General features: G+C 46.0%; 1 long non-coding RNA gene and 2 other non-coding genes across 3 annotated transcripts; 2 read left to right on the top strand and 1 right to left on the bottom strand.

Annotated features, from left to right (window-relative positions):
* Window positions 1-1,673: 1,673 nt before the first annotated feature.
* On the top strand, window positions 1,674-1,746 carry TRNAF-GAA (transfer RNA phenylalanine (anticodon GAA)). Its single transcript has one exon. It is a non-coding gene; the product is annotated as a tRNA-Phe (tRNA).
* Window positions 1,747-3,449: 1,703 nt separating this feature from the next.
* LOC135181069 (uncharacterized) lies at window positions 3,450-11,688 on the top strand. The gene is made up of 3 exons (XR_010304702.1): window positions 3,450-3,553; window positions 5,098-5,210; window positions 11,452-11,688. It is a non-coding gene; the product is annotated as an uncharacterized LOC135181069 (long non-coding RNA).
* A 4,995-nt stretch (window positions 11,689-16,683) lies between these two features.
* Window positions 16,684-16,756, bottom strand: TRNAF-GAA (transfer RNA phenylalanine (anticodon GAA)). Its single transcript has one exon. It is a non-coding gene; the product is annotated as a tRNA-Phe (tRNA).
* Window positions 16,757-22,909: the final 6,153 nt, after the last annotated feature.

The raw sequence follows: 22,909 nt of genomic DNA, 5'->3' as shown, positions 1-22,909 counted from the left end.
GGCAATTGGAAAGGCTTACTGGGGCAAATCCCCAAATACCTTCTACTTATGGATCTTGAGGTCAAGGAGAAGGTGAGCAATACAGTCAATAGAATAGATAACAATGATTGATCATTTCCACTTGAGGGTTGAGACCTAATTCTGCAGCTTCAAATTTCTGAGCAATATTCTAGGTTCCTCTCATGTCAGCATCTCTACCAGACAGAAAGTGTAACAGAGGAATAGGTTTTTGGGTCGGGTTGTCTGGTGGCCATGGTCTTTAGCGATGCCCTGGATTTGTTTAGCGTTCCTGTTCTCAGCATTATAATGCTGTCAGGACCTGGATCTGGCATGTTTCTAGGTCACATCCAGGAAATTAACAAGAAGCAGAGACTCTGTGGCAACACTCAGCTGTCCAAAAACATCCCCAGCTCAAAAGCAGAGAGATTCTGAGACCCCCAGTCATGAGCATATGATCAGTTTGTCAGTGGTCATAAGTAGGATCGGGAGTGGGATTCAGTTTTGGTGGTGGCTTTGCAAATCTCTAGGGTACAGTCTTAATGTATGGATATTGCAAGAGGTTACTTGGCCTAGTTTGGGAGCCCTAGATATCAGGAGCTGTTATCTAATAAATCCCCATGAGGAAACATCTGCTGCTGTCAAGTTGAACATTCAAATCCAATTTTTTGGCACCTTTCACTACCATTTTTTTTAGCAGACATGGAAAACTTACTGTGCATTTCACATATGTATTTTGGGGTGAGGTGAATATGGAAGCGATGAAAGATGGTAGTTTGTCTGTATTGGGACTGAAAGTCTTCCATTTGGAGCACAAGTTGGTGGGCTGGGGTAAAATCTTCCATGAATACAACTATTTCCTGCTTCCTAGCTGGAGAGAGACAGATTGATGTGAAAAGATTAGTCAGGCTCCACGGATAACTCCAGAAGCTTCTGTGGGCTCTGTGAAAAGATACCAGAAATGTCTATTCTATGCAAATGCTCTTGGCTGGTCCTTGTATCAAGGTTGCTCTTTAGCTCCAGATTTTAGCTGTGGTTTATGATATGGACCTTGGTCTTTAGGTACAGCAAGGAGCCTCACTTTCTTATTTCTTACCAGCATCCAGCATGTCTAAACCTTTCCATACAGAGAGGAGGTTTTGATACTCTATATATGTCAGACCGTTTTGGATACACAACTGCCAATCTGGTAAGAAGTGACAGGATGAAAGGAAATGTCCTCAAGATGCCTTAAGGAAGGCTTAGGTTGGATATTAGAAGGAACTTCTTCACTGAAAGGGTTCTCAAACACTGGAATAGGGTCCCCAAGGAGGTGGCTGAATCCTCACCCCTGGAGGTGTTTAAAAGAGGCAGAGATGTGGTGCTGAGAAATGCAGTAGTCAGATAATAATTAGACATGAGGATCTTAAAGGTCTTTTCCAATCAAAGTAATTTAGGATTCTATGACCACTGATCATTCCTCTGTGGTCCACTGAGTTCTGATCTCTATGCTTCAATGAGCAGCATGTGCTCTGGACCAGGGAATAGCTGTGGCATCCCAGATGAGTCTAATCCTGTGGAAGAGAACACAACTGGTATCCAACCAGCCCTGAAAGGGAAGAGGGTCTGGAAATGAGGCAAGATAATGTCAGCCAATTATTTTGTGGGAAGTTTGTGAAAATTAATGTCACAGCAGAGCTGAAGTAGCTCAGCTGGGAGAGCGTTAGACTGAAGATCTAAAGGTCCCTGGTTCAACCCCGGGCTTCAGCAGTGCTGTTGTGTGCATTTTTTTGTGCTCAGTGATGAGCTCTTCCATACAAGAGAGACTCAGTGCAATAGACTACATGGAGCTACAGAAGAGAGCCCAGCAAAGGGCCAGGAAGCTGATGACATACCTAGGACTGGTTATCCTTACAGATCATGGAGTCTCCATTCTTTGAAATTTTGAAAGCCAGCTGGGTATGGAGCTGGTCAAATGGTTCTAGGTGGTCCTGCTAAAGCAAGATGTTGGACTAGATGACCTCCAGAGGCCCCTTCCAACTATTTTGCGTGTGAAAGACAAAGGTTTGTGTCCAGAGCAGGGAAAAACAAGGCTAATAATACCCTCATAGATTTCTGCTAGCAGTGGCCAGCCAGCCAACCAAACATTGAAGCTGACCTACCAACCAACAAACAGCTGTCATTAAGACTCAGGTATCAGAAGAACCAGACCTACATATAAATGAAAGTAGGTTTATGGGTTCCTATCCTTAGAGAATCATCTATGGAGATAATTCTTTTTCCTCCTTTTGATCAGACAAGGTAATAGCTCTGTGGACTGAGACTGCTTCAACATTATCTCATCAGCCTCTCTGAAGTCCTAGTGTCTGTCATCTGTTGCTACGTCATGTGGAGAGCCCCCAGATAAACTTCCATTCTCATTTAAGGCACCATCTGTGTCCCATTTCTGAAGCACTTGGCAGAGATCTCTTCCCTTCTATGGTATGTTTGTTCCCTTCATGGAGCTGCAGCTTTCTTTGGAGGTGGAGAAGTCAGCAGGTGGAATGGATGCCAGCTCTGTGCAAGCAGAGATCACTTTGCTGTGACAGTGTTTTTGGGTAACAGAGTGATCTTGGTGTCCAGTCTTAGTCAGGTGGGTCTGGAGTAGACTGAAGGGCAAGTCCACAGAAGAGCTAGAGTCAGTATTAGGTCATATTTGACTACAAGAAAGGGAAGAGGCTGTTAAAGAGGAGCCAGAAGAGAAAAAGCCAAGTTGAGCTTATGGGCAGGTCCAAGTGCACTGGAAAACACTGTTGTTCTGGGTCCAGCTGCAGCAGGCCAAGGGGTGATGGCTTTAAACTAAAAGAGGGAGATTTAAACTAGATCTAAGGAAGATTTTTTTTACAAAGAGGGTGATGAAACACTGGTAGATGTTGCCCAGAGAGCTCTCAGATATCCAATGCCTATAATATTTTCTGGTCTAATTGGATGGGTCTCTGTGCAAGCTGATCTAGTTGAAGATGTCCCTGCTCACTGCAGGGTGAGGTTGGACTGGATGACCTTCAAAGGTCCCTTTGCAGCCCAAACCATTCTTTGATTTTATGGTTCTATGACTCCATGATTTTTCTGCCAGGTAATTGGTGAAATTCATAGTCTTGTCTTCCTATTATGCACTTAAATTAAGCTTTATTGCATAATTCAGACATCTGCAACCCACAGAAAAACATCAATGTCCTTATTCCAGACTCTCTATCCAACCAGCTGAATGATCTCTGCAATCTGCCTTGCTGTGCCTCAGTTTCTCTAGCTCTAGCTGTCATTTCTGCCTTCTCTTCCACAAGTGTGGTGAGAGTTAAGTTGCAGATGAAGGTACTGTGCGTTCTCAGCTTGGTTTTGTGTGTTATCTCAGCACATGTCCCTGGGATTGATGTTGTATTACTCATACACCTCTCATGTCCTCCTTTTCTCTAATTCCTTTGATTTGCAGGAGCTAGGAACAGTCATGCTATCCAGGAAAACACAGCCTTCAAAATGATGGCATCGGCGTCACACTGCTGCGCTCAGGAGACTGTTCCTTAGGAAATGCTGCGGTTTTGAGGTGAGTTTACCTCAAACTTGATGGGAAATGGGGTGGGGGCGATGATAACAAAGCAGAGGACAACTTGTTTCAGAACACTGAAAGATCATGTAAATAATGAGGAAACACTGGGAAGCAGAGGATGAGACTGGAAAGCACAGAATCATGTCCAGAGAATGGCCATGGGGATGCTCAGAGGGCTGCAGCAGCTCTCCTATGAGGACAGACTGAAAGAGTTGGGGCTGTGCAGGCTGGAGAAGAGGAGGCTTCGAGGAGACCTTCTTGTGGCCTTCCAGTACCTGAAGGGGGGCTACAAAAACACTGGGGAGGGACTTTTTAGGCTATCAGGGAGTGACAGGACTAGGGGGAATAGAGCAAAGCTGGAGATGGGTATGTTCAGACTGAAAGTGAGGAGGAAGTTGTTGAGCATGAGAGTGGTGAGAGGCTGGAATGGGTGGCCCAGGGAGGTGGTTGAGGCCTCATCCCTGGAGGTGTTTAAGGCCAGGCTGGATGAGGCTCTGGCCAGCCTGATCTAGGGTGGGGTGTCCCTAGCCATGGCAAGGGGGTTGGAACTAGATGATCCTTGAGGTCCCTCTAGCTAGGACAAGGAGCAATGGGTGTAAGTTGCAGCAAAAGAGGTTCTGCCTCCACACAAGGAGGAACTTCTTTACTGTAAGAGTCACAGAGCACTGGAACAGGTTCCCCAGAGTGGAGTTTCCTTCTCTGGAGACTTTCAAGGCCTGTCTGGATGTGTTCCTCTGTGATCTGTGTTAGCTAGTATTGTCCTGCTCTGGCAGGGGGGTTGGACTTGATGATCTCCTTGGGTCCCTTCCAACCCCTAACATCCTGTGAGCCTGTGACCCTGTGTCATCTAGGGTAGGGTGTCCCTGCCCATAGCAGGGGGGTTGGACCTAAATGGTCCTTGTGGTCCCTTCCAACCCTGACTGATTATATGATTCTATGAATTTGGGTGGTAAGATACTTTGAAGATCATCTAGTTCCAACATCTTACCATAGGCAGGGACATCTTCCACTAGCAAGGTTGCTCAAAGTCTTATTCAACCCGAGCTTGAAAACATTCAGGTACAGGGAATTCCACAGCTTCTCTGGGCAACCTGTTCTGGTGTCTCACTAATGTCACAGTGAAGAATTTCTTCCAAATATCTGATCTAAATCTGCCCTCTCTCTGTTTAAAGCCATTACTGGTACAATCTTCCTTAAGGAAGTCCATGCCAAGGATGCACAGAGCATCTGGACTATAAGGGGCCTTGCCCACTTAATTTCCAGTTAGACTCACTTAAACCTCCTATTCAGTAATCTAATTTTTGATCTTTCCTTCAACTCTACATTAAAATGTCCTCCACATATTCCCAGCTTATTTCCTCCTGTCCTCTCCAACAATAAAATGACTTGACAAGGGTGGATGACATGGGGGAGGTGGACACAGGAGGGAAGTCGTGGCCCCTAAGAGTGACAGCAGAAACCCTCCATCAGGGAACAGGAATGACTAGTAACACATCTCCAAGTGCTCCTTTGCTTGTTGTCTGTGTCTCCCACCCACTCAGCTCAGATGGATGCCCAGTTCCACACCGAGTCCACCCACCAGTCAGATAGAGCCAGCCTGGAAGACAGCAAGAGAAAGGTTCACCTGGAGGTGAAGCAAGTTCCCCTTGAGGAGGTGAGAGGAGTGAGGGGCAGGGGGGTGGGTTCTGTGAAATACCACAGCTGCATTTTGTGAAGGATTTTCTGGTCTGAACCTGATCTGGGAGTATGTAAGCTCAGAGGAGAAGAGGGACAAGGAGGGTTCCAAGAAGTGTGCCAGCATCCTTACCAATGTGGTCCTCATTTAGGTTAATGATTCTACTGCATATTCCTCAGGAAATGTCCCATATTTGGGACACTGACTTGGTTACAGTGTGAGACCAGCTTTTGGCTATTTAGGCAGCTGCCAGCCATGCAATGGGACAAATCCCCTGGCACTGCTGGAGGATCAATGCTGCAGATGGCTGTAGGCATATTTGCAGGTGTTGAGATGTTTGTGGTGATTTACCTCCTTCTCCTGCCACCTCCTCTTCCATATTTTGACTTTGTATATGTTCAGTCTCCTCCAAGAGAACATCTATGACCTATCTGGGGAAGTCATGGCTCACTTCCATCCCACCACAGCTGAGGCTCACACAAGTCACACTGGGGATGTTAGCACCTGATTCCCACATGTGCTTTTTGGATTCCTTACCAGTACAAGCTGGTAAATCATGTTTCTAGAGGTATGGTCTCTTGATCTCAGTTTCTGCCCATATGGAAAGATATCTTTAGGAAGGTCTTAACAGCTCCAGGCTCAGGCAGTTGTGCGACTGTGTTTCACCAATGCAGGAATGTTTACAGGGTTGAGAGGGTTAAAAAATGGATATTGCCACCTCTTAACCTGCCACATCTGAGAAAAGAAGGTATGTCTTCCAGTGAATGACCACATGCCATCCATGACTTTAGTAAAGACTCACTGGTCTTAAAGATCTTCTCCAACTGAACAGTTCTAATAATATCATTTGATTCTGAGCTGGAAACAAGTGGTCTCCCTCTGTCTTCTTGTAGACTTGCTGGCTGAGGTTGGCCAGGATTGAGAGAGATGGAAGTGTGGTTTTAGAAGCTCAAATCCTGGACTGCTTTCAACAGACTCAGGATTTATATTTCCAGTATGCCAAGATCCTCTCCTAAGGGTTGGATAGAAACAATTATGCAAAGTTTACAAGCCAAGTACTCAGATAGGAGAGCTAAGCAGCAAGAGCTGTGTGTCTGAGTTGTAGCCTGCAACAAATCCAAGGTAATTTCATAGAAATACAGAGTGGTTTGTGTTGGAAGAGGCCTTAGTTCCACTTGTGCTACTGGAGCATGTGGTGGGGCTATGGCTGTGGGCAGGTATCTCACATTTACTCCAGCAGTATCAGGCAGCTGAGACATGTTACTCTATGTAGTGGTGAAAGGCAGCTGCTTCTCCAACCCCTGAGCTGACAGGTCTTTCCCTGGAGAAACACAAAGGTGATGATCTTTATCTCAGTTACACTGAGAGACTGGAAAAGCAAAGAACACTTAACTTAGGAATGTCACATCTGGAGCACTGGGTCCAGTTCTGGGCTCCCCAGCTCAAGAGAAACAGGGGAGGGTCCAGAGGAGAGTACAAAGGTGCTGAGGGGCTTGGAGTGTCTCTGAGAGGAGGAAAGGCTGAGAACCTTGGGGCTGTTTAGCTTTGAGAAGGGCAGCCTGAGAGGGGATCATACCAGTGCTTATCAATAGCTAAAAGATGGGGAACAAAAGGATGGGGTCACTTTCTCTTAAATGGTGCCCAGAGACAGGCATAAACTTCAACCCAGAAGCTTCCACCTAAACCTAAGGAAAAAATTGTTTACTTTGAGGGCACTGGACCCCTAGAGAGGTTGTGGAGTCTCCTGTGGAGAGATTCCAAACCCATCTGAGTGTTATCCTGGGCAACTTGCTGTGGGTGACTCCTCTTTAGAAGGGGTGTTGGACTAAATGGTATCCAGAGGTCCTGTCCAACCCCCACCATTATCTGATTCTGTGATTCCGCTTGAGCTAAATGTGATGAATTGAGACCTTAAGGCTTAAAAATCTCTGGGGGAAAAAGCCCTGAGTTGCATCTTTAGTGGCTTTGCAAGCCTTTTAGTTCTGTTTTATTCATATATGCTTCCCCTTGCTCCATACTTTCCCCCTCCCCCCCTTTTTTTTAATCTCCAGTCATTGACTCCAACAGTAGGAAGCTTGCATATCAAATCTGCAGCCAAGATAAAGTCAGAACTCTGCTTTTTCAAGCTCCCAGGTTGGCACTGGAGCTGCAAAACCAGCTCCCCTGAAGCAACAGGCAATCCAGCACATCTGTGGCCACCCAGCAAGATCTTTAATGGGGTGGCATTAAAATCAGCAGGAAACTGCCCTGCCTCTTGCTCAGCCCAAGTAAAGAAAAGCTGCCACCGATTCCTATGCTAATTTTATACTTTTTAAAAGCCCATTTCTTTTCTCCTCCTCCTCCTCCATACTCTTCACTCTCTCTTTTCCTTCTCTCTCACTCCTTCTGTGGAGGCGCCAAAGCCTCCTCCATCAATTTGTGAGAACTTCTGCTTGAAAACTAGAGCAGAGAATCACCCACATAACCAGGCTGGCATCAAAATACCGGAGGCAGAGACACTGACTCAAGACGACTCGAGGAGTTTCCCCATGTCAGGGTGAAAAAACAGGGGAATTTGGAACTGATGACACCAAAATGCCTGCAGGATGAAAGACCTCTCCAGCATCTTTTGACCATGGCTGGTGATCTGGCTCATTAGGAGGATGGGTTTTTTTGCATTTATTTCTACTGCCTGCACATTTCTAGTTTTATTTAGCTGCTGCTTGCGTGGAACTTGCAGAGTTCCCAGCTCTGCTTTTTCTTTTCCTATGAAAAACACCCAGCAGACCAAGCTTTCTTCTCGACATTTCCATTCGTTTGTAATGAAAGATTATAAGTCACAGCTGAATTTCTGCAGACCAAAGCGAAGTTTCCAACCCATGTGGCACAAGCTTTAAAAAAAGTGATCTGAGTGTAAAGTCTTCCATGCTATCTAGTAATTAAAATCACTCCTGTACTGGATTCTCAGACTTTATCTACTTGCCTGAATTTGCAGAGCTTTGCCAAGGATGTTTTCTGTGCTACAAAGGCTTGTTGAGAACCAAAGTGAAGCCCACCCACCTCTCTTATTTTACCCTCTCTAAGTCTGCAGATGATGCCATGTTAGGTGAATGTGATGATTTGGTTAAAGGTAGGGAGACTCTACAGAGAGATATGGCTAGGCTGGGTTCATAGAATCATAGAATCAGCCAGGTTGGAAGAGACATCCAAGATCATCCAGTCCAACCTATCACCTAGCCCTATCCAGTCAACTAGACCATGGCACCAAATGCCTCATACAGTCTTTTGATGGTCTGAGGCCAATGGTATGACATTCAACACGGTCAAGTGCTGGGCTTTGCATTTGCATCATAGCAACCACTTAAATGCTCCAGATTTGGGTAGGAGTGTCTGGAAACTGCCTGATGGGAAAGGACCTAGGAGTGTTGGTCAACAGCCAGCTGAAGAAGAGCCAGCATGTGCTCAGGTGGCCAGCAGCATCTTGGCTTTTATCAGTAATAGTGTGGCCAGTAGGATCAAGGAAGCGATTGGTCCCCAGTACTCATCACTTGTGAGGTCACACCTCAAACACTGTGTTCAGATTTCACCCCCTCATTCCAGGAACAACACTGAGGTACTGGAGCATGTCCAGAGAAGGGCAACAAAGCTGGTGAAGAGTCTAGAGCACGAGTATTGTGATGAGCAGCTCAGGGAACTGGGGTTGTTTAGCCTGGAGAAAATGAGACTGAGGGGTGACCTCACTATCTACAGCTCCCTGAAAGGAGACTGGTGTGAGGGGCAGGTTGGTCTTTTCTCCTCAGTGAGAAGTGATAGGATAAGAGGCCACCTCCTCGGGTTGCATCAGGGGAGGCTTAGGTTGGATATCAGGAAAAAACTGAAAGGCTGTCATACCCTGGGCCAGGTTTCCCAGAGCAGTGGTGCAGACAACATCCCTGGAGAGGTTTAAAAGCCACGGAGATGTGGTTTTGTGGTGGAATTGCTAGTGCTGGGTTAATGATTGGCCTTGATGGTCTTAAAGGTCTCTCCTAAGCAAAGCAATTCTATGATTCCTGCATGGACTAGCAAGCTTCCCCCAATATGGCTTCTCCTAAAGAAAAGCAATTCTATGATTTCTGCATGGACAGGCAAATTCCTCCCCTCCTGGCTGCTCCTAAAGGCTATAAGAAAAGTATTCACTCTGGCTCCAGACTGAATTCCACCTTGGGCAGGGAAACAAAAATCTCCCTACCTCATAAGTGACAGCAGGAGCTCCGTGCTCCTGTTTCCCTGGGCTTTTTTGAACACAATTTGCATTTTTAAGCAGCCTACTTCCACTTGTAATGAGCAGTGCCTCATGTTCTTTCCTTTTTCTGCACTAGCACCCTGCAGTCACAAATAAAATTAGGCTTTGCTGCTGAAACCAAAAATAAAGGAGAGCCCGTTGCTCCAAAAGTTAACAGCCCAGATAACAATCCAAAGAGCCATTAACTAATCAGCTGTAGATACTAAAGCTAAGACCCTTCAAAGGTGTTTTGTCTGTTTGTTTTGTTTAGTATCTCTGAGGAACTGAAATGCATCCAGAAATGATTTCGTTACTCTCTGGTTTCTCCATTCAGTCTTCAGAGTAGGTTCTGGGCAGCTGCTGCATCTGAAGAGGAATCCTTTGTCTTTTTCTCACTGTTTTGTTTGTTGTTTTGTTGTTGTTGTTTGGTGTGGGTTTGTTTCATTTGGGGGTTTTGTTTTTGACACGACCCAACCCCAATTTAGGACACTGTTTAGACAGATGAAATCCTAACTCAAAGTTTTCCAGGGGCTTCTTAGATCACCTGCATGGAAGGGCAGACCTAGACTGGACGCTAGGAAAAGTTTCTTTAATACTTGGTGGTGAAACACTGGAACAGGTTGCCCAGGGAGGCAGTGGAGATCCTATCCAGAGACATTCAGTGTCAGGCTCGATGGAGGTCTGAGCAGTCTGATCTAGATGAAGATATCCCTGCTGACTGCAGGGCAGTGGACTAGATGACCTTCAAAGGTCCCTTCCAACCCAGTGCATTTTACATTTCTGTGGTGCTGATCTTCATATCTGCCATTTAAAGGCCAGCACTGAGTAAGCCGTGTGCAACTTCATGGTCACCAGGAGAACTAGGATCCTGTGCCTTTCAAAACCCAAGCTGCTCTCACTGCAGGAGTCTAGGAGGAATGAATCTTCATCTCTAAGCTCAGTTTTGGGTACATCTCAGTGTTCAACTAAGCTTGTACCAACAGTTGGACTCCACTATTGATGGCCATGGGTTGACTGGCAGGTTGTGGGCTGCTGTTTGAGGTCCTTTGGTGCAGAACTTCTGTTAAGCTTTGGATATTTCACGCAGGAAAGACTTTGGTTATCCTAAGCTCTTTCTGAAGTCAGTGGGAATAACTGGAATCACGGGTGGTCTCTATCACAGCCTGGACTCTATACAGGTGCACAAAACCATGGACAACCTTGAGGACCACACACAAGCTGTCTGCTCATGGCATGGTGACGCTCTATCTCCAAGAGTTCTGCACTGAAACACAAAGCAAGCTTTAATGTCTTTATGCCTAAAGTAGTAATCGCAGGATTATTGCTCCCATGGCATGCAAACAATAATCCTTTCCTTTCCTCATCTCGTAGCTTCCATGTAATTTAGAAAATTAATCCTCAGGGTTGGCAATGCCTTTTATTACCAGTGTGAGCTGTCTGCCTCTATCTCTGTCATGGCCAGCTCTCCATGGATTCAGAGAATTGCTTCAGTTGGAAAAGACCTCTAAGATCATTGAGTCCAACTATCAACCCAAACCCACCATGCCCACTAAACCCTGTCCTGAGATTACATGAATTTTGAACACCTCCAGGGGTGGTGACTCAACCACCTCCCTGGACATCCTGTTTCAATGCCTGACCACTGCTCCATCTCAGAGCACTTTTCAAAGTGAGTTTGCCTCATTTCTGATGGGTGAAGCTGGGCCACAAAGGAGAAAAATGTCTTCTCCTCCAGCTACCCATTGAAAGAGCAAGGAACAAAGCAGATGTGCCCATTTATTGCAATAGGTTTGAGCAACTTGCTCTAGTGGAAGGTGTCCCTGCCTATGGTGGTGGGGGAAGGGGGAGTGGAACTGACCTTTTACATCTTCTTTGATGCATGATTGAGTGGTCATGTTACTGTTGGGTTAACAGTTGGACTCGATGATCTTAGGAGATCTTTTTCAGTCTTGATGAGTCTATGGGTTTTTTTTTTTTAAGGTCCTTTCCAACCCAAAGCATTCTGCAATTCCATGAAACAGAAAGCAGCAGCAGCAGTGTTCCATGAGAATGCAGACTAACTGAAAAATAATCAGCACTACAGAGAAGATGATGCTGGCAAAATGCACACCTCCCTCCACGACCTTTTCATCAGGACAGCTACACTGACACTGCAGCAGTGATTCACCAGTGACTGCACATCAAAGGTCTGGGATCTTCTGTCTGACCTCATAAAATACAACCATGCAAGCACTGCATATGAAGTAACCCCTGGTGTCATCTACATTCAGTCAGTCCAGTATCTGAAGGGGACCTACAAAAAAGCTGGGGAGGGACTTTTTAGGCTATCAGGGAGTGACAGGACTAGGGGGAGTGGAGCAAAGCTGGAGGTGGGAAGATTCAGCCTGGATGTGAGGAGGAAGTTCTTCAGTATGAGAGTGGTGAGAGGCTGGAATGGGTTGCCCAGGGAGGTGGTTGAGGCCCCATCCCTGGAGGTGTTTAAGGGCAGGCTGGATGAGGCTGTGGGCAGCCTGCTCTAGGGTAAGGTGTCCCTGGCCATGGCAGGGGGGTTGGAATTGGATGATCCTTGTGGTCCCTTCCAACCCTGACTGATTCTAAAATTCTAAAGATTTTAGTGAGAGGTTTCCCAGGGGTACAAACAGCCTCTGCCAGGCTCCTGCAGGGTGCCTTGCAGGGTGTTGGGGTTTTTTGTGGGTTGGTTGGGTTTGGGGTTTTTTTGGGGGGCTGCTGGATTTTGGGGTGGTTTTTGGTTGTTTTTTTTTTTTTCTTTTTCCTTCCCTGTTTATCCTTCCCCCCCATCTCCTTCTAGAGGAAGCTCCTACTGAGGATTCTGCCTATACTTACCTAGCTTTCAAGTGCAGGCTCCTGCATCTCAGCAGCAGTAAAATTAATCCCTGATGCCTCACGGAGAATGCCTATAGACTAATCTATACCAGTGCTTTGGTGGGAAAGCTGGGGAGGGGAGTCAGGCAGATAGGGAAGAAGGGCAGTAGCAGGGAAAGAGGCAGACATCAACAGAAAAAGCAGAACAGCGCTGAAGGGCACTGGCAGAGCTGTGTTTGTGGGGGAGAGCCGCAGGCAGGAGCATAGGGAAGGATGCGATCAGGATCTGACATGCACTGATTGATCAACGTGGGGGCCCCGGTGCTGAAGGGACCCGAGCGGGGGTGAGAGGAGGGAGCTGTGTGTGGGCTGGGTGAAGGCGCTGGGTGAAGGCGCTGGGAGGGCAGCCGCCCCTGCGCTGCCAGCCACCCACCGCTGTTATTCATCCTGCGCTTGCCTTCACTGCCTCCTGCATCATCGCCCAGAGCAGCGCGGGGCTGCTGCTTTTAACCCTTCTTCGAGCCAGAACCGAGGAAACTTGGCAACTTTTGGCACTGAGAAGTAAACTGAAATTGTTTCAGTCGGGAGGGACTAGAACAGAATTACAAACTCATATAATTATTAAGGTGGGAAAATGCCTCTAAGATCATCAAGTACAACTATTAACCCAACACCACCATGCCCAATAAACCACGTCCCAGAGTGACACATCTGCAAGTTTTTGAACACCTCTAGGGATGATGGCTCCCCCACTGCTCTGGAAAGCCTGGTCCAGAGCTTGACAACCCTTTCAGCAAAGACATTTGTCCTAATATCCAATTTAAACCTCCCCTGGTGCAACCTGAGGCCATGTCCTCTTGTCCTATCAATTGTTACTAAGCAAAGGAGACTGACCTCCACCTCACTCCAACATCCTTTCAGGCAGCTGTAGAGAGCAGTAAGATACTCCCTTCAGCCTCCTTTTCTCCGTGGTAAACAATCCCATTTCCCTGAGCCACTCCTTATAAGGCTTGTTCTCCAGATCTTTCACTTGAATCATTAGCAGCAAAGAAGCTGCTCCCATCAGTCCTGGCAGTACTACATTCCGTTCTCCGGCGATTTCTTTACGCCCTGCAGCATGAACACGAGCATTTCTAGCATCAGTGGGAGCCTTTCCTTTGTCTTCCTACAGCTTGGGTCAGGCTTCAAAGCAGTTTGTTTGCAGCTGTGTTAGCGGTTGGCAAGTCCAGCTGTCACTAGCACCTTCATGACAGCAAGAATCATAGAATCAACCATGTAGGAAGAGACCTCCAAGCTCATCCAGTCCAACCTAGCACCCAGCCCTATCCAATCAACTAGACCATGGCACTAAGTGCCCCATCTAGTCTTTTCTTGAAGACCCCCAGGGACGGTGCCTCCACCACCTCCCTGGGCAGCCCATTCCAATGGGAAATCACTCTCTCTGTGAAGAACTTCTTCCTAGCATCCAGCCTAGACCTACCCTGGCACAACTTGAGACTGTGTCCCCTTGTTCTGTTGCTGGTTGCCTGGGAGAAGAAGCCACCCCCCACCTGGCTACAATGCCCCTTCAGGTAGTTGTAGACAGTAATAATATCACCCCTGAGCCTCCTCTTCTCCAGGCTAAACAGGCCCAGCTCCCTCAGCCTCTCCTCATAGGATTTGTGTTCCAGGCCCCTCACCAGCTTTGTTGCCCTTCTCTGGACATGTTCCAGCACCTCAACATCTTTCTTGAAATGAGGGGCCCAGAACTGGACACAGTACTCAAGGTGTGGCCTGACCAGTGCTGAGTACAGGGAGTCCTGGATCAGACCTTGCATGATCCAACACCACCCATGAGTACATATCCAATGAGGAAGGAGAAAGAACAGGGGAAATGCACTTGTCATCTCCCTCCCAAACCTCTCCCAGCCCTAAAAATAACTGCCACCATTTGATAATTTTCAGCTCAGAGAATTTCCTCAGCTGGCTGTGATTTATGTATTCAGCAAGCCAAAATAAAAGTAACTCTGGTCCAAGTGCTTACCTTCATTGTGGCAATCCCTTTTGGGCTGCCTGAGACAAAGGTAGCAGTGGCCCACCAAGGAGAGAGATTATGGGAAATGCCAAATCCTCTGCAGGGGGAGTTTCAGTGCCTCAAGGAAATAAAACTGTTTTTCCCTGCTCAGTTGGTTGAAGGCCACCTAGTAGGCCACATCTCTCCTGGGGCTAAAACTGCCTTCCATCACCACTTCAACAGAAATAGATTCATCATTCCAGATCACCTTTTGGGAATGGTTTCTGCATCCTGATATCTACTGGACATTGCTGAAGGGCATGAGTTGGCACATTTAAGCAGTGTGGAGAAGCAATTGGCAGTGATCAACCCCAGTTACTGCTCTAAATCTCAGAACGTGGTTTGGTGGGACATGGTGGGGTGGGGTTGACAGCTAGATGTTATGATTTTAGAGGTCTTTACTTAATGATTTCATGATTCTCTGCTTCAAAATTAGATTTCCAGCACACTTGTTCCACCATGAGTCTAGCAGCAGGTCACTAGGTCTGTGCCCTCCCACTGCTCTGTGACTCACGATTTGTATGATTCGTTTCTGCCCTTAGGACCCAAGGCTGCATTTCTGCAGTGTGGTAGATGAGGTCAGAGCAGGGCAGCATTGCCACAGTGTGAAAGCTGCTCTTAAATCTGAGGGAAATGCCTGGGATGTGCAGACACAATTGTGTGAGGTCTGGTTTTGTAACAAATTTATATATATATATATATATATATATATATATATATATATATATATATATCTCAAATTTGATATAATTTAATCCTGCATATGGACCATACAGGGGAGTTCTGACCTACGCTCATCCACTTTGGGGACCAGGAAGCTCATTCTCAATTTAGATGCAGACACAGACAGTGGGAATAAAAGATCAAAGGGGAGGCATTTTCTATTTTAGTGCATTCTTGAACCTGAAGATCCTGTCTGAGTACCTCAGGTCTGCAGAAGGTGATGATGGAAGAATGACTGTCCTATCTCCTGAGATATGCAGGAGGACAAAGTATGATCTGACCTTACCAGTTGATGAGTGGTTAGGGACAGCTGACAGAGGCATTTGCCCAGCAGGACTCAGGGTAAGATTTGAAGAGATACTTCATCAAATCTTCCACAGATCATGATGTCATTGACTTACAAGTGATTATTCACATCCTGAACAGGGAGGACATCTCCTAGAATTGCTGCAGGATATGCTGGGGTTGCATCTAAAGACTGAAGAACATCACCAGAACGAGAGAAAGAAAAGTTCTCTGCCCTATTATGCAGGAGAGACTGGATGAGTATTGGAGTTGATATTTGAGAAGTCAATAATGGAAGGTTTGTCACTTCTGACTTCTTTGCTTTTTGGACAACTTCAAGGCTTGTCTCTGCTGTTTGCCTGAAGGACTTTATGGATCAGGGATTAGTCAGAAAGGGATGAAAAAGAACAAACCCCACATTGAACACTGTCATTTCATAAAGATAAACATAAGAGCAGAAAAGGTTCAGGAAAGGGTAGAAAGCTTCATCAGACATCTGGAGCTGTTTCCTTAAGAGCAATAGGTAGACACACCAGAACTCTTCAGCCTGGGAAAAGGCAAATTTTAGGGAGAGGAATTGCTTTGATGTCAGTTGGGATTCAGGCCACGACTAACTCCTTCTGACAGGGTATTTTTCCTTTTGCCAAACCTCAGTTTTGATTTACTGCATGGCCCCACACAGTGAACTAACATTACTACTTCTCTATGGGGCAGTCCATGACACAGGACCAGGGACAGGATAAGGGAACAAAAATCACCATTTAACCACCATTTTTGCTGAAGCCTTTGAACTGCAAATCTATACCCCTGGTTCCCAGGCTCATAATGTGGTTGGAAAGGACTTTGGGAGGTCCTCTGCTCCAAGCTACTGCTCGAAAAGGGCCACCTACAGCCAGCTGCCCAGGACTGTGTCTAGGCAGCACTTGAATATCCACAAGGATGAAGACGCCATAACCTCTTCAGGCAAACTGTGTCAATGCTCTGTCTCTCACACTGTAAAAAAGCATTTCCTAGTGTTCAGAGGGAAACTCCTGTGTTGCGCTTTTTGTGCCACTGCCTCTGATCCTGTCACTGGTGACCAGGGAAAAGGGCCTTTGTCCATCCTTTTTGCACCCTCCCTTCAGGCATTCATACACGTTGATGGGATAATTCCAGATAATCGTCTTCTCCAGGCTGCATTCTCTCAGCCTTTCCTCACAGAAGAAATGATCCAGTCCCTTCATCATCTTCCTGGCCCTTTGCTGAACTACAGGAGCTCCATGTATCTCTTGTACTGAAGAGCCCAAGCACTGGGAACAACAACAAAAAAACACCCCACATGAAACCACTGCTGAAGCCTGGGGTTGAAGCAGGGACCTTTAGATCTTCAGTCTAACGCTCTCCCAGCTGAGCTACTTCAGCTCTCCTGGGGCATTCATTTTCACAGAACTTGCTGGTACATAATTCTCTGTCAGAGCTTTGGTCTTCACCCTTGTTCAGTGACCATTGTCACTAGGGATCACTGAAAAGAGCTTGACTCCATCTTCTTTACATCCTCCCTTCAGATACTTCTATATCACAGAATCACAGAAGTAACCAGTTTGGAAAAGACCTCTAAGGTCATTGAGTCCAACCTATCACCTAACCCTTCTAATTAATTAAATCATGGCACTAAGTGCCTCATCTTGCCTCCTCTTAAATACTTCCAGGGATGGTGATTCCACCACCTTCCTGGGCAGCCCATTCCAATGCAAATCACTCTTGCTGTGAAGAACTTTTTCCTAATGTCCATCCTAAACCTGCCCTGGTGCAGCTTGAGACTGTGTCCTCTTGTTCTGCCACTGGGTGCCTGAGAGAAGAGACCAACCCCACCTGGCTACAACCTCCTTTCAGGTAGTTGTAGACAGCAATGAGGTCTCCCCTGAGCCTCCTCTTCTCCAGGCTGAACAACCCCAGCTCCCTCAGCTGCTCCTATAGGGCTGTGCTCCACCTCCCTCACCAGTCTTGGTGTCCTTCTCTGGACACACTGAACATCTTTCTTAAATTGAGAGGCCCAGAACTGGACAGAGTAACATATGACAGTGTGCTGAGCCTTCTTCTCTCCAGGTGTGCATGGCTGAACTACCAAGGGTTTCAGAAGCACTGAGAGGACTGCAGAGAGTTTCATCAGAAAGGCTTATACACAGACTGCCCTTTCTTCTTCCCTAGATTGGAAGCCTTTAATCTACAGATTGTCAGAGACCGTTCTGTGGTTGTCTTCTTGACATCACAGTTGTTTCCTCTGAGTTGAGCCTCTGTTTTCACTCTATTCTGTGTAGGCAGTGTCTTTACAAACAAAACATCCAGGGACCAGTGACACCCAGAGCTGGAAAACCCCTAAAGCCTCCAGGATCCGGGTGCAATCGTTCTGCATGCAATCAAACCCTGCCTTTCATCCCAAATACAACCCCGCCACAAGAAATCCATTCAGGTTGCCTAAATACACACTTCCAGTATTATTTATGACCCCTTAACCAATCACAGCTGTCCCATAGGTCCTACTACAGGTGTTTGGAGGCTTTTGTCAGACTCATCTCTTTCAGCTCTTTGAAGATGGCTTGAATTCTCCTGGGTTTCAGCACCTTGGCATTTCAAAGACCCTTCTAGGTCAGGTTCCAAGACCAGTTCTCCATCTTGAAAATGACACAGGTAGATAATCCACAGGAGATCATGTAAGTGTACCTGCAGTCTGTTCTCCTTCAGATATATTCAAGAAGGAACACCTCCACTTGGTCATTCAGCATCTGCCTGTAATTCTGTCACCAATGTTCATGTTTATATTGCTAGCCTAGGTTTAAACATCCAACTCAAACATTAGCTATCAGAGACCAATAAGGTCAACACTTATCAAAGACCTTGAAATGAGAGCTTCTGTAGTGGACAAGGAGAGAAGATAGGAATAATTCTTACGCCACCTTTTCAGTGGTAACACTCCTCCAAGCAGGTTTTCTTGAAGGTGGACTAAGCTGTCACTCCACAAAGCCCACACCATCTATGCCCTGTTGGCTCTAAGTGAGTGGGTGACAAGGAGCCATCTGCAGGTTCTTCCCTGGGAATGAAGGATCTGTCAGATCAGCTTGTGTGGAAGTTTGGCTCACTCATGACTTAGCTCTGTCCTTCCAGCTGCCCCATTTTTGCTTCGCCAGCTTTTTCCTTGACAAAGAAAGTGACTGCAGAAACCAAAGCAGATTTATTTCTCAGCAGCTTTCCTCAGACAGGAAGAAAAGATCCCAGCATGGAAACTGTGGTATTTGACAGCCCACTCTGCCTTGCTGGAAATATTCAAGCTTCAGCTGGGTGCAAAAATTCCTGCAGAAAGATGTGCTACACTGCCACTTTGCAAATGCTAGCAGTGCTTGTGGAAAGGATCTGATAACTTCAGATCTGAAACGCTTCCTTGAAGGAAGTGTTACATCGTAGTTAAATTAGAACTTTGAGAAGCTGACTTGCTGGGAAGTTGGCTTATTTAGATGGTAGAATATTGCAGCTTAAAGTCTATGAGCAAAGTTGTCAGGAAGAAGACTTGTGTTGCCAATTTGACATGTCAGATGGAAGAAGTTGGAAGCTGAGGCTTTCCTTCATTGAAGAGAAAGAAATTAGACCTGTCATTCTGGCTTATTCCCAACCTAGCCGCTGGCACTCCATAGGCAGCTCTGCCATGGGGAGTGAACGAAGTGGAAGGGGGAGTGAAGTTGGCAGTACAACTCTAGCTGCTTTGTGGGCAAGTCAAAATCACAGGATTCTTCAGATACTGGGGTGGGGGGGGGGGGGGGGGGGGGGGGGAGGGGAGGTTGAGGCAGAGCTGTGGACACCTTTTCCTACCCCACAGATGTCCAACTCAGTGTTGCATTGTGCAAAGGGGAAAACTGCTCTGACAGCCTATCTACTGTCACAGAAGTGAGACAGACAACCACCAAGATCTCCTGCTGGAAAAATATCCTAAACCTGTGACACTTATTTCCCTTAGTGACAATGTCTCAGCTTCCATCTCTATCTCCATTTTGTCCCTCTATGGCAGACACTTTCTAGCAGGTCCTTCACCATTTGTGTGAAGGTCCTTGAGGTCATTTGTGTGCCTTTTGCACCAGGGGGTCTGTAAAGTGTGGTCTCCCCATACTTCAAGTTCACTATTGCCCTTCATGTGTCCTCATTCCCTTTGCAAAAATGCCTGTTCCGTTCACATCTTGAACACTGCCTCTTTGGTTTTGCTGTCTGCATCTTAGGAAACCAGTGGAAAGAAGTAGTAAGGTCACTCTGCACAGGGAATGGTGTGTAAATCATATTTACTCAGTCTGGGAAAAGAAAGCATGAAAGGAAGGATACTATTTGATCTAGGGAGAAGTCACTAGGGGTTGATTGGATATTGTGTCTTCTGATGAAGGTTTTCAGTTGAAATGAGCAAGTGCCAAGCTCAGAACAAAGGAAAAGGAGGAGATTCCTCACACAATATCTGGTTATTTGTGTAGCTCCCTGCCCTATATGAGAGATCTCCAAAGTGCACAGACGTTCAGAAAGTGTCTGTGCATACTAAGGGAAGGAAAAAACTCCAAGAAGAACACAGAACTATGAAATTGTCTTCTTTGTTCATGCAGTGCCTGAGCCACAAACCTCTGGAGATTAGGAGAGTTTCTGGTGAGATAAAGCTTCATGAATTTTCCCCCTGTTTTACTCTTCTACAGATATTAACTCATGGAAAATACTTCAGGTTTTGAGCTAGATGTTCTGTACATTTACTCTGGCATGTCCTTATACTCATGCCCTGGCCTCTTGAGGCATCAGGAAAGTGTCAGCCTGTTTAACTATGTTGACATGATGGGCAGGGAAGTGCTGGAGGTGTCATTTCATACCACCAACCAACTGTTTGATCTACCACTCCCACCTAGGTGTTTGAGGTTGTGGCCATATCAGACAGATGACAGCAGGTCCTTCTGTCTCCATTTTCTCTCCTCCCATTCCTCCAGTTTTCCTATCACTCAAGGCTGATCTGCCTGTGCTTTTTAAAGATCCATCTGGCACCAGCCAGATGCAGCTTTCCAAAGTCATCACAGTACATGTTTATATAATGTGTCAAGAGGATGGGACCAGTTTCTTTTCAGAGGTGCCCAGAGACAGAACAAGAGGCAATGGGTACAACAGGAACCCAGGAGGTTCCATCTGAACTGGACAACAATCTTACTTCTTTCCAGGATGAAAGAGCACTGAAGCAGCCTGCCCAGAGAGGTTGTGAAGTCTCCTTTGGAGAGATTTCAGACCCACCTGGACATGATCCTGTGCAACCTGTTCTGTGTGACCCTGTTTTAGGTGGAGTGTTGGACTCCAAAGGTCCTTCCCACCCCCCACCGTTCTGTGATTCTGTGATCTCAGGAGCTGATGTGCATCACCATGTTGAGAGGCATGAAGCTGAACTTTGTAGGTCAGCATGGGGCTCATCACCTTTCACTAGGTGCACCTTTTTTTTTTATGGGGGTGAATGCATCCATAAGATGTAGTTGCCAAGAGCCCATCAGGTTTTTCACAAACCTTAGTTTTCACTGCAGACTCATTGACAGCAAACTAAAGGGATCTTGTCCTATTTCTCCTCTCTTAACCCATCTCTCTGCACCAGGGCTGTGACAGACAATTGCAGGGTTGCTGTTCACATACTGACTCGGTTCTGATGTGTCAAAAGCTGTCCTTTAGGTTTCCTGAAACTTTTCTGTCTCATTACAGTGAGTGGGCTCCTGGTTTACTTGAAAAGCAAGTTTTAGCAATTATCTCTATTTTGCTGCCACTGTTTTCTCTCTGTCTCTCTTTTTTTTTTTTTTCCCTCAGACTTTTCTGAAAATGATCTCATTAAGGACATGGAACTCCTGCTTCTTAAAAAAAAAAAAAGGTTCTGTGAGGTTTGCAGAGGTCTCCCAGCAGGAAGGTTGCTTCTCTCCCTGCAGTTCAACAGACCCCCAAGTGATCCCATTAGCAAAAAATGGGCTGCTGGAAAATAATTCCACAAAATATGCAACACCCACATCAAGAGCTCTGAAATGTAAGGCTCTGGTAGGCAACAAACTATGTTTGCAAACCTCATCTTTGATGGCAGTTTACTATTTTAGGGGCAAAAAAATGAGATAATGACACAAAGGGGACTGTGGATGCTTGCTACCTCCTGCAATAGATCTGAGAGGACATACTAAAAAGGATAGAATATGGGGCCAGAGATAACTCAGGTGTTATTCTGGACAGATAAATGTAGATTTGAAAAACAGAATTAATGAAGCCAGCCTTCCAAGCTATGCCTGTTGTATAGCCCTTTCCTTCCCTCTCCTTAAGTCAGATGTCTAAAAGATGCTGAAGTTGTTAAACCATCCTGCTGTTAAACTGTCAGTGGGGAGTTCTGCAAAATATTCATTTAAACTTGGACTTGGAGGAATCCAAGCTATGAATGACAACTCTGCTGTCCTGATCTGCAGTATCCCCATGTCTGAAGCACATACCATGGACGATGAGATTCTGTGGAGAGAGGCTGTGTTCCTGCTGCTGCCACCTAAGACACGTTATCTGTATCCAGGAGACTCTTTTGCAGTCTGCCCTGTAGTGAAATGCTCACATACTCACTGGCAGGGAGATACAGCAAGACCAAACCCCACACTGGGACCAAGCATTGGAACAAGCTTCTCAGGACAGTGGCGGAGTCAGCATCTCAGGAGGTGATCATAAAACCATGTAAACATGGCATTTTGGGATATAGCCTAGTGGGCACAGTGGTGTTGATTTGGTGGTTGGACTTGATGATCTTAGAGGTCTTTTATAACTTTAATGATTTTGTGACTGATTAAATTCTCTCCAAGTCTGAATCACTCTTAGAAAATGAAGTTTTAGTGTTTGCTGTAGTGACTGTTACACAAAGAGAGAGATCTGAGAGATCGTGGCAGTATTTCACTCAGAGTGATGGGGTAATTTGGGAAAGCAAAGGTCTATGTTCATCACATTCTTGTTGTTAATCAAAGACACACATCTGAGGCAGAACATTCAGAGGGGTACCTTAGCTGCTGCGCAGAAAAAAGAGGGTGATTTCCATCTCTTCAGTTGTGCCCTGCACAGACCCAAGCTGACCAGAGAGCAGGAGAATGCTTAGTCTGAGAGTTTTGTCTTGGAGTTAAGCACTGAGGGACACAATCTGTGTCTAAATTTGCTCTGTGCCAATGACTGAGTATTTCAGCCTTGCACTTATGCCCAGAGAACAAGTCCTGTTGCTTCTTTCAGGCTTAAGAACATTTGCAGATCTCCTTCTGCCTCCACAAGCTCACTGTGCACTCTGCTTTTCCCAAACCTCTTTTGGGAACACATACTGCCATTTCAACCCATCAAAACTTAATTTTTGGGAACAATTAAGCTAAATGCATTTGGGAATTGAAATTTTAATAACTGTTGATAGACCAGAGTAATAAAATAGGTACTGAAAAAAAAAACCCCAAAGCAACCCTTAGACAAATCCTTAGCACCAAGAAAACCTCTGTAAAAATCAGAGGTGTGCTGAAGTGTGTGTGGGTGTGTAGACAT

This window comes from Pogoniulus pusillus, chromosome 14 (assembly GCF_015220805.1).
Source record: "Pogoniulus pusillus isolate bPogPus1 chromosome 14, bPogPus1.pri, whole genome shotgun sequence".
In the NCBI taxonomy this organism is placed as follows: domain Eukaryota; kingdom Metazoa; phylum Chordata; class Aves; order Piciformes; family Lybiidae; genus Pogoniulus; species Pogoniulus pusillus.
The sequence above is the reverse complement of the archived record's forward strand: the minus strand, read 5'-3'. Positions and strand labels throughout refer to the sequence as shown.